Raw genomic sequence first — 11,035 nt, 5'->3', positions numbered from 1 at the left:
AAAAAAAATCTTATATATTTTTAGATATAATTTAAGATTACCTATTTAATAAAACTCCATCCAAACTTCTACTCATAAATTTAATTATTATTTGTATACAATTGTTAATATGTAAGAAAATACACATGGCATGGATGACATCTTGAATCTTTGTTTTGTTCTCCTAAATGTATATAAAAAGAAAAAAAAATCTTATATATTTTTAGATATAATTTAAGATTACCTATTTAATAAAACTCCATCCAAACTTCTACTCATAAATTTAATTATTATTTGTATACAATTGTTAATATGTAAGAAAATACACGTACAAAATGTTTATAATATTGGTAATACACTAGTCTTGGTTGTTTGACTAAAACAATGCAACCATTGTCCAAACTAAAGAATTTGATTTGAAGCTATCTCCTAATAGAGGGAGGCTCAATTAGACTTTGTTGTAAGATTCGACCATATCAATTTGAATAGCATTCTCCAACTATAAATATTGATCTCCAAAGTATTCACGAGCAAAGTAAGTTTGTTGAAACTATCTATAAAAGTGTTCCAAAGTGAGTCGTGGAGAAGATTTGCCTTAAAATCTAGTTCCAATTAAGGATGTCAATGATGAAGAAGTACAAGCTGTTGGAAGGTTTGCCGTGGAAAATTTCAGAGGTTGTAGATATAATTTAATTTAGAAGCATGTGGTGAATGGTCTTTTCAGTCCCATATAGGCTTTGACTCCAAATTTTATATTATTGCGATAGAATCTATAAATGACAATAATATTCATTGGTCAGATATTGCAATTGTGAAGAAGTTCCGTCATATGCATCGGACGCTACCGCCATCCTATAAGCTCTTATCTTTTGTGGAATTCATCAAATTCCCTCTCCATAAGTAGCAGTATAACTACTAGATTGCTTTCTTTACTTACAATAAGTCCTCTCTCTATATGTGCTTGTGGGACATTACACTCTTTTATCTATAAAAATGGCATAGCCATAATGATATAATAATCTTTATATAAGTATCTTTCCTCTCTCTATATGTGCTCGTGGGACATTACTCTCTTTTATCTATAAAATTGGCATAGCCATAATGATATAATAATCCTTATATAAGTATCTTTGGGCGCATCTTTCTTAGAAGAATTGTGACAACAGATGACCTATGTGACGATAGTGGACAACATGCCTGCCTTCCTAACCACGGATAGACTACGGGGCTTTGCACTTCGGCCCCTGAGAATACCACATCAAGGTGACAAGATTCGAACTTATGGCTCTCTGAAACTTCTTCATCGGTTATTTCGGCGCATCTTCCTTAAAAGAATTGTGACAACAGATGACCTATTTGACTGAAAAGTTCCTAGAAAGAATATAGTTCTAGGATTGTGACAAGACAAGAATGGACTCATAAGATGGGCGGTCAGGGAAGCGATTTCATTTGTGTTATCCACCAATGAAATGATCAAGGAATTCTCTATACACGGCTGAGAGATGACCGTATTGTTGCACATCCTAAATAAAGTACCGTAGGCAAGCAAAGCTTTTGAAAATGAAAGCGTGTAGAACTCAGATCCATTTTCTCTTCGATTCGTAAACTTCGGATCTGATCTTCCTTTCGTTTCCGGGTGACTGAGAGAGAATTTAGGACTGGCGTGCATCCGATTCAGTCAACAATAAGGTACAAAGCGGATTGATTAAATGGGCTTGAAGTTCCATTATCGTTAGGTCGAAGATCTCTACTAGGTTTAGTGCACTTTGGTAGTTGCGAATGTTGTCGTAATCGAATGTCTTTCTCATTCGACATTCTCTCTAACCAAGCACTCATACTCGCCAGGGTTGAGGAGACAGTCCGTGAGCTAATTGGGTTTTGAGATTGCGTATACGCGAAAAAGAGCTCGCTTTCGACTTTCTCCTCGGCGTTTTGTGCCCGGTTCTAGTTCAGGAAAGGGTCTGATCTCTTTCATTGGAGCACATTGATGCCTAAGGAGTCTTCAGAACCGGTGAAGAGGCTATGATGACTTCAGGCTATTCAAATAGCATGACCGATACCACAAAGAAAGGGTATCTAAGTCACACTAGTGGAATAGCTTTTCCATAATAATTATCTCGATATATGATACCAAAAACCTGCCTGATGACTGATAAGGTAAGGGGTTTTAAAAGATAAAAGAATGACAATTCTACGTGTGATAGAAAAGGAGATCTTCTTCTTTTTTTTCATTGTGCGCGGTTCGCCTGCCTTCTTGACCACGGATAGGCTATGGGGCTTTGCGCTTCGGCCCCTGAGAATACCACATCAAGGTGACAGGATTCGAACCTATGGTTCTCTGAAACTTCTTCATCGGTTATTTCGGCGCATCTTCCTTAAAAGGATTGTGACGACAGATGACCTATGTGACGACGGTGGACAACATGCCTGCCTTCCTAACCACGGATAGACTACGGGGCTTTGCACTTCGGCCCCTGAGAATACCACATCAAGGTGATAGGATTCGAACCTATGGCTCTCTGAAACTTCTTCATGGTTATTTCGGCGCATCTTCCTTAAAAGGATTGTGACAACAGATGACCTGTTTGACTGAAAAGTTCCTAGAAAGAATACAACAGATGACCTATTTGATTGAAAAGTTCCAACAGATGACCTATTTGATTGAAAAGTTCCTAGAAAGAATACAACAGATAACTTATTTGACTGAAAAGTTCCTAGAAAGAATACAACAAATGACCTATTTGATTGAAAAGTTCCTAGAAAGAATGCAATAGATAACCTATCAGATGACCTATTTTATTGAAAGGTTCCACTAGAAAGAATGCAACAGATAACCTATCAGATGACCTATTTGATTGAAAGGTTCCAACAGATGACCTATTTGATTGAAAAGTTTCTAGAAAGAATACAAGAACAATTGACCTATTTGATTGAAACAGATGACCTATTTGATTGAAAAGTTTCTAGAAAGAATACAAGAACAATTGACCTATTTGATTGAAAAGTTTCTAGAAAGAATGCAACAGATAACCTATCAGATGACCTATTTGATTGAAAAGTTCCTAGAAAGAATGCAACAGATAACCTATCAGATGACCTATTTGATTGAAAAGTTCCTAGAAAGAATGCAACAGATAACCTATCAGATGACCTATTTGATTGAAAGGTTCCAACAGATGACCTATTTGATTGAAAAGTTCCTAGAAAGAATACAACAGATGACCTATTTGATTGAAAAGTTACTAGAAAGAATGCAACAGATAACCTATCAGATGACCTATTTGATTGAAAAGTTCCTAGAAAGAATGCAACAGATAACCTATCAGATGACCTATTTGATTGAAAGGTTCCAACAGATGACCTATTTGATTGAAAAGTTCCTAGAAATAATACAACAGATGACCTATTTGATTGAAAAGTTACTAGAAAGAATGCAACAGATAACCTATCAGATGACCTATTTGATTGAAAGGTTCCATTAGAAAGAATGCAACAGATAACCTATCAGATGACCTATTTGATTGAAAGGTTCCACTAGAAAGAATGCAACAGATAATCTATCAAATGACCTATTTGATTGAAAGGTTCCAACAGATGACCTATTTGATTGAAAGGTTCGACCAGATGACCTATTTGATTGAAAAGTTCCTAGAAAGAATACAAGAACAATTGACCTATTTGATTGAAAAGTTTCTAGAAAGAATGCAACAGATAACCTATCAGATGACTTATTTGATTGAAAAGTTCCTAGAAAGAATGCAACAGATAACCTATCAGATGACCTATTTGATTGAAAGGTTCCACTAGAAAGAATGCAACAGATAACCTATCAGATGACCTATTTGATTGAAAAGTTCCTAGATTTTAAGAACAATTGACCTATTTGATTGAAAAGTTCGAAAGAATACAATAACAATTTGTGTAATGCTCTTTTATTCTCCCAAGAATATGTTTCATTCTCTATTCTCATCTTCTTGGTTCAATGTTTAAAAATCACATTTTAAATCATATTATCTTGCATAATTCATTTTGATATAATATTGTTGGGGGCATTTTGAGAATCGAACTTGAGACCTTTCACACCCAAAATGATAATCATACCAACTAGACCAAATGCCTTTTTTTTTTCTTTCAAAATTGTCCTTTTTTTCTTTTGGAGGGGCATTTCAAGAATTTAACTCGTGACCTCTTGCACCCAAAGCAAGAATCATACCACTAGACCAAACATTGTTTCAGTAGTAGAGAATTTTACAAGCCACCCATTTGAACTTGGTTGGGCCCTTTTATTTTGGACCGACACTTTTTACACTATGTGATAAGATAAGGAATCAACTACAAGGGGAATAAGATTTGGATTATCTTGTTGATCGAATATCTCAAGGCATGAACATTGTTTGAGATTCGAATCACTCCACAAGCAAGATCGATCATGTCTAGCTTGAATGATTCTTGTTTATCAAATATCTGAAGGCAAGAACACTTGCTTGAGATTCGAATCACTCCATAAGCAAGATTGATCATGTCGAGCTTGAATGATTCTACATGCAACCTAAACTACATAGAATTGCAAAGAAACTTAGCCATTGGCTAAAGAAAGCACAAATCTCCTTTTACTATATTTTTCTAAGTCTCCTTACAAATACAACATACATGGCTTTATATAGCCTCAAAATGAAACTACTAAAACCATTCCAAAAGTTGTAAATTCATACTTAATGGCCATAATTAACCATTATGTAATTGTAACCTAAAGTAAATTAAAAGTCTTAAAATACATTAATGAAATACAATAACTCTAAATTACACTAAATTGTAATCCACCCAAAATTTACAATATGAAACTTCATTGAAATACAATAACTCTAAATTACACTAAATTGTAATCCACCCAAAATTTACAATATGAAACTTCATTATTTTTCAATGTGGCATGAATTGAAATATCTTTTGATAATTTCAACAATATTTTCTTCATATATTCATTGAAGTATATTGAATGATTGATATCTCTTGGTTCATATCACTATGTCTAAGGGGTCACTAAGGTTAAAATCATGCAAAATGGGTCCATAGCTCAATGGTAGAACATTTGACTGCAGATCAAGTGGTCACTAGTTCGGAGTACTCACTCCATGTTTTAACCAACTGGAAATGGGTCATGACTCCCTTTTTCATATTTTTTATGTTTTAAAATGATTTCTTTTTTTAACATTTCCCTTTGTACTATGAACCTATCAACTCTATTTTGAATATAATGTAAATATATATGTTCATTACATTTCCCTTTGTACTATGAACCTATCAACTCTATTTTGAATATAATGTAAATATATATGTTCATTATATTTTAATTCTTTTTTTATTTCGAGAAAACATTTTACTTTGTTTTCAACCTCTTTTAACTTGCAATCCATGCTTCGAGAACCAACTGAAAATGGGTCATGAGTCTCTTTTTCTTTTCACTTACTCCTCCTAAATCTATAAAATGTCTCCTATTTTTATTCATTTTCTCTTTTCTTAAATATCAAAATCTTAAATAAAAAGGAAGAGCTCTCTAAAATATTCTTCTTTGCCATTAATTTCACATAATTTAACATTTTAAAAATTCGTAAATTAAAAAAATCCTATATTGACGTATTCGTAATTTCATGTAGTCTTCCTAAGTTTGCCGGCGACATTGTTTGTTCTTGAGCTTGATAATGTGAATTTGTAACCCATCCGTTAGGGTTCCCTTTATGCTATGAACCTATAAACTCTATTTTGAATATAATGTAAATATATATGTTCATTATATTTTAATTCTTTTTTTATTTCGAGAAACTCTATTTTGAATATAATGTAAATATATATGTTCATTATATTTTAATTCTTTTTTTATTTCGAGAAAACATTTTACTTTGTTTTCAACCTCTTTTAATTTGCAATCCGTTCTTCAAGAACCAACCGAAAATGGGTCATGACTCCCTTTTTCTTTTCACTTACTCCTCCTAGATCTATAAAATGTCTCCTATTTTTATTCATTTTCTCTTTTCTTAAATATCAAAATCTTAAATAAAAAGGAAGAGTTCTCTAAAATATTTTTCTTAAATGTCACTTGTGTTATTTTAATGTATTTATTTACTTGGTAAATGTCTTTCATGCTACAATCTCTTGAAGGGGCATTTTGAGAATCGAACTTTCATACCACTAGACCAAATGCCATTGTTATACCACTTGAAACGTATGTATGAGATGTAATAGAAATAAAATATTAATAACATAGTTTACATATGTGTCACTTGTGTTATTTTAATGTATTTATTTACTTGGTAAATGTCTTTCATACTACAATCTCTTGAAGGGGCATTTTGAGAATCGAACTTTCATACCACTAGACCAAATGCCACCAAATGCCATTGTTATACCACTTGAAACGTATGTATGAAGCCTTAGGCCTAGGAATTAAGGTCGTATTTTGTCGTATTGCAGGTAACACGTGAAGTCCTCGGATGTAGAATTTGTCTTGGAGAATAAAGCCTTGGGATGGGATGTTAAGAAAGACTATGAGTATTAAGAGCATGATGGTAAGTATAAAATGTCGAATATGAAGTTAGGTTGTGCCATTGTTATACCACTTGAAACGTATGTATGAAGCCTTAGGCCTAGGTATTAAGGTCGTATTTTGTCGTATTGCAGGTAACACGTGAAGTCCTCGAATGTAGAATTTGTCTTGGAGAATAAAACCTTGGGATGGGATGTTAAGAAAGACTAAGTATTAAGAGCATGATGGTAAGTATAAAATGTCGAATATGAAGTTAGGTTGTGCCATTGTTATACCACTTGAAACGTATGTATGAAGCCTTAGGCCTAGGTATTAAGGTCGTATTTTGTCGTATTGCAGGTAACACGTGAAGTCCTCGAATGTAGAATTTGTCTTGGAGAATAAAGCCTTGGGATGGGATGTTAAGAAAGACTAAGTATTAAGAGCATGATGGTAAGTATAAAATGTCGAATATGAAGTTAGGTTGTGCCATTGTTATACCACTTGAAACGTATGTATGAAGCCTTAGGCTTAGGTATTAAGGTCGTATTGCAGGTAACACGTGAAGTCCTCGAATGTAGAATTTGTCTTGGAGAATAAAGCCTTGGGATGGGATGTTAAGAAAGACTAAGTATTAAGAGCATGATGGTAAGTATAAAATGTCGAATATGAAGTTAGGTTGTGCCATTGTTATACCACTTGAAACGTATGTATGAAGCCTTAGGCTTAGGTATTAAGGTCGTATTGCAGGTAACACGTGAAGTCCTCGAATGTAGAATTTGTCTTGGAGAATAAAGCCTTGGGATGGGATGTTAAGAAAGACTAAGTATTAAGAGCATGATGGTAAGTATAAAATGTCGAATATGAAGTTAGGTTGATTTCGAATATGAAGTCCTCCTTAGATAAGAAAAGATTTAAACATAAGGGCATTTCAAGGATTGAACTCAAAACCTCTAGCACCCCAAGTGAGAATCATACCACAAAACCAAATGCCTTTTCTTCAACACCTAGTATTTTTAGCTTCTACTCAAGTATATTTTTCTCTTGGTAGTTGGAGGGCTATAAAACGAAAAGTTGAATTGTTATAATATACCAGGGTTATCAAATAAACCAAGTAGTTGGAGGGCTATAAAACGAAAAGTTGAATTGTTATAATATACCAGGGTTATCAAATAAACCAACTAGTTGGAGGGCTATAAAACGAAAAGTTGAATTGTTATAATATACCAGGGTTATCAAATAAACCAACAACCCAACAAAAGAAACAAACTAATCAATTTTGGTTGGATTGATTCGGTTCAGTTCATCAATTTGTTTGATTTAATTTTTCTATATTGCCTCGTATGACAAGAAAATAAAGTTGTATTGAATGCACCTTCATTTATGACAAACTCATATGAAACATAATTGCATTAATAGTACTCATAGTTGGAGTCTATAAGCATTTCATGAACTTCAGTGCAATTCATGCTTCATTAAAGATGAGATAAACTTTAGTTAGGTAAGGGGAATTTTAAATTACTTCATGTGGAGCTTCAATTACTATATGCTAGTTACGATCTTTAGGATTGACTAATTGGAAACGAATTCATGGATTTAGAGAAATTTTTGTGTAATTATCAACTACAACTTATATTTTCAAATTTTTAGGACATAATTTAGGTAGTTGTTTTTATGAGTCGTAAACTTGTTTCTTTGCATAATATGGATTTAGTGAACTATTATTATCGATAAGATGGAGAAAGAAATGGTGTTTGAATTGACTAATAGACCTAGGTTCATCGTTGTTGTCTTTTAACTTGTGATTTTGCAAAAAGCTTAACTAATATAAACTGTCATGTCACAAGAACTTTAAGGTAAATCAAGAATATACCCTACACATCATTCAAGATGGCAACAAAATGGAGTTAAATTGAACACACTTTAGTTTCATGTTTGCGTGTTCAAGATAAAACATAATTGTATTAGTGATATTGAGCCTGGAGTCTATAAGAATTTAATGATCTTAAGAGAAATTCCTGTTTTACCAGAGGATACCAACTTTATTTAAGGTACTAGGAGTTCAAGAATCTGGATTTGAATCTGGTTAAGGATCAATAAGATTTGAAAGTTTTGAATTCTAGACCAAATTTGTACCTAATTATTTCTTTTTATGACTAATTATAAATTAAGAGAAAAATATTGTTGTAAAGATAGATTTATCTCTAAAGCTTTCATGACGAAACCATGTTTAGACTAGCCGTTTAAAGTCAGGAGATGTGGTCACAGGTGTGATTATTTTGGATGGGTTTGTAATAGAACTTACCATTGAGAGGAGGGAGCCTTCAAAGGTTGTACACTCACAGATGGGGTTGTATGTAGCGTTAGTCTGTCTTTGTGTTTGAGTTTTTTTGTACTTTTTTTTTTTTTTTTTTGTAATTGTATCCCAAACACTTTTTTTTTTTTGTTTGGATAATTTGAACAACACCGTCTTATAATTTAATTTAATTTAATTTTATATTTAATGTTGTGTTGTTTTCTCGATCTCATTTTAATTTTACAACATTTTCTTATTTTATATTAATTTACTTTTATTTTTATTTGTTTCCACTCTCAATTTTAGTTTCTATTTGAGTTTTGAACACTTGAAATTTGGGTTGTGACAGATTGGAATTAGAGTGGCCAGATTTTAAATTATATAGATTTTTTCTTAGGATGAAGAGTCGTATATCTCTCTGACTCAGCTCGATGACACGTCTCTCCATGACCAAGTAAGCAGTCTAACCCTATTTTGTAGTATATGATATGTTGTAAAACTTGTATGAATTTATTGTATGTTTTGATTTTCGTGGTAGTTATAAAATGTCCTTGGACGTTAAAGAGTGAACGTTAACTATATAAGACAATACTAGATAAACGTTATAGTGTCTAGATATGGTGAGGAGAAAAAGAGTGGTAATGAGATATCTGACTAGCCTTAGGAAAACATAGAGTTGTTGTTGCACAGTGCGAGACATCTAATCCATGAAATTTGGTACTAGAAATGAAGAAACTGGAGATGGTCCCCAAACGTCTGTATGAACCATTTCTAATCGCACTTTCTTTGGTTCCCTGGTAGCGTCAACCAGATTAACTCTACGATGTGACAATCCTTGAGCTTCCACTCCTCCGTGGTCATGGTATCAAGCTTCACCACCCAAAATGGGTTCCTGAATATCTTTCTCGTATAGATAACCTTCAATCTGCATCTTCTAGAAACTGATATCGAATCCATCAAACTTTTCAATTCCAGTCTTTGAATTTTCCATCTTCACAGATCGTGGTGAATCTCTCCTCGCTCTGATACTAGTTATTAGAGTCACACAACAACGCACACACTTGATCTAAATGAACACAAAGAACATGATAGAGAAAATGTAAGAAGAAATATTGACTAATGATTTTGTGATTAATGACTTCATGTATGCAAAGAGAGGATATGGAGAATGAGAAATGTACATTTAGGAAGCACTGACTAATGGGTATACATATGATTTTAGTTTATTATATATAGCTTCACTATATGTAACCGCCTACTATATATAATTATTTGGTATATATATCTCTATCAGATTTTTACTAAAATAGTCAGCCTTCATATCCAACATTCTAGAGCCTAAATAGTCGGGGATTGACATCCTGCTAGAACACAAAGTCATTTACATGCTCCTAGCAAAATATCTAGTAGTAACGGAGTCTAACCCAACGATCATTCAGACAAACATTCATCAATCAAGAGGGGTGAAAATGATGACGATAGTACAGTTGAGAAAGAATCTTAGCCATGATGAATCTACACTTGCTGTCGTTGTTGTATTTGAAAAGGGGGAGCTCAAGTGTGCCAACCTCAACAAAAACTTTATTGCCACTACATGAACACACCATGACCCAAAACAAGAAGGTCAGATATTGTGTTTAACCCCACCAAGAGAGATAAATCACAAGATTAGTTTTATGTCGCGTATCACAAATAGATGTCATGCGGCTCAGCCTGAGCTAGTTGAATTCTACAAATAGCAAAATGGCATGTTCACAGTCGGGTTTATTTGACCTGCAAAGGCTCTTGTCAGTGATCACTCAAATGCTTGGCAAAGACACCAATCCAACACCTCTACTGAAGAAGGGAGACAAAAAAAAAACCACTAAAGCAACACATGTTCACGCAAAAATACCATCCAGACGAATGAAGAGAAGGGTCGACCACGAAAATTTCAAAGCAAATAGAGAGTTATGATAAGTTAAGGTTAGATCAGCTTTGAGTTCAAAGCAACAAGAACCAAAGACTGGTGCGAAAATTCTATGGACTAGTCGAAGTTATCCACAAGATTAGGAAGACATCATATAGGATCCAATTGCTCCTATGGATACAGACTAACCCTGTTGTCCACGTCAGTAACTTGAAACGTTATTATTCCAACCAAGAAAACATCAAGTAAAAACAGGTGGTATGACGTCATGCAAAGAAGAAATTATTTCAAGCGAAGAAAGTAGGAAAGACACCAACAGAGAAGACTTGAA

The sequence above is a fragment of the Cucurbita moschata genome, unplaced genomic scaffold, assembly GCF_002738365.1.
Source record: "Cucurbita moschata cultivar Rifu unplaced genomic scaffold, Cmos_1.0 Cmo_Scf00046, whole genome shotgun sequence".
In the NCBI taxonomy this organism is placed as follows: domain Eukaryota; kingdom Viridiplantae; phylum Streptophyta; class Magnoliopsida; order Cucurbitales; family Cucurbitaceae; genus Cucurbita; species Cucurbita moschata.
The sequence above is the reverse complement of the archived record's forward strand: the minus strand, read 5'-3'. Positions refer to the sequence as shown.